Consider the following 1,558-nt stretch of genomic DNA (forward strand, 5'->3'; position numbering starts at 1 on the left):
CAGCAGAAGAAAACAGAGATTACTGCAGCAAAAGACAAACTATGAGATACTTATTTCCATATATTTAACAATTCATATTCTAAAAACAAAAATAAGCAGAAAAAAAATATAACAAACCACGCAGCCACGCCATCAGAGCCGTGTCTCGACGCAACCCAGGGTGATGGTGATGCAAGGCGCTGCAGCTCAGCCCGAAACAAAATAACTAAAAAAGCAAAAAAGATAAAATATAAAAAAAGAATATTTTTGTTTCTTTTGGTCTTTCTTTTGTTGAAGCCAGCAGAAAGCAGCAGCAGCTCTGCTGCTGGCTGCGCCGCTGGTAGGTAGCGAGCGCGGGGTCCTCGTTGCAGCTGCTGCTGGGTTTATCCTTATAAATACCTTTTTTTCTTCGGCTTTTCAGAATATAAACAACAAAAATAATTATTTAAATTATATTCTCTACATAAATATGCTCTTTCTTCTTTTTAATATACCCTGAAACCCCCCCTTCATCCTCACCGCCCCTGTGAACCTGAAAAAGGCCCACCGGTTATACCCCAGCTCTATCACTGTTTGCCCCCATACACTCTCCGAGTTTTTGTTTTTATTTAATTTATAAATCAATTGTTTTTAATATATTAAACAATTCTTCATCGCGGTGTCCACACACACAACAAGAGCAGACTTGTGGGCCATCATATGTGGGGTCNTAAACAATTCTTCATCGCGGTGTCCACACACACAACAAGAGCAGACTTGTGGGCCATCATATGTGGGGTCGTCCTGCGGGAGCTGCAGCAGCAGCTGCAGCAGCAACTGCAGCAGCAACTGCAGCAGCAACTGCAGCAACTCACAGCTCTTCGGCCTCTCTCCTCTCGAGCCTCAGTTATGTGTACTTTTGCGTGAAGAATACCAGCAGTTCAGAGGAGACGCTGCCTGCATCTGCAGCTATTTCTACTCTTGCAGCTCAAGGCTAAGACCGGGGGCACTCACCACACCCCCCTGCTTGCTTGCTGCCCCTGTACACTCCACAGAGCAGTCTCTGTATCACGGAGGAGCTAACAAAACTATTCCGAGATTCTCGGGCCCTCGCTCGGGGTAGACTCAAGCCTGAGGGACTCGACGCTGTATGCAGCAACTGGGGGGCTGCTTCGCTGCTGCGTATTCCCCTTTAATAGCGGTAGTTTTCGGCTTTTTGTGATGAACTCTTCTCAGGCAGACTCTCATCTATACGTCAGAAAAGAGCAGCATTATATCTAATCCTATTCCAGCTGATATAGCTTGGGGCCGGGATGGGGAGCTCAAACGACTACCACGATTCTGCAGAGAGCAGTGCATCTGAGCGGCCACAGAACTTCCACTGAACTTCGCTGTATTATGTTGCTGGTATGCTTGCTTGCAATTGTTCTACCTTTCTTCTAGCACGCTAGTTGAGGTCTAGCGGGGGAGGCCGGCTCGGTAGGAGCGCACCCAGCAAGCTCTAGCATCCAATACCACACAAAAGCCCCCTGAAGACACCGTTATGAATCAGTACACAACCATATCAAGCGTTTACAAACCTCCAAAGAGTGCGTTCAAA

This window comes from Eimeria mitis, genomic scaffold, assembly GCF_000499745.2.
Source record: "Eimeria mitis Houghton genomic scaffold, Emh_scaff3385, whole genome shotgun sequence".
NCBI classification, from domain to species: domain Eukaryota; phylum Apicomplexa; class Conoidasida; order Eucoccidiorida; family Eimeriidae; genus Eimeria; species Eimeria mitis.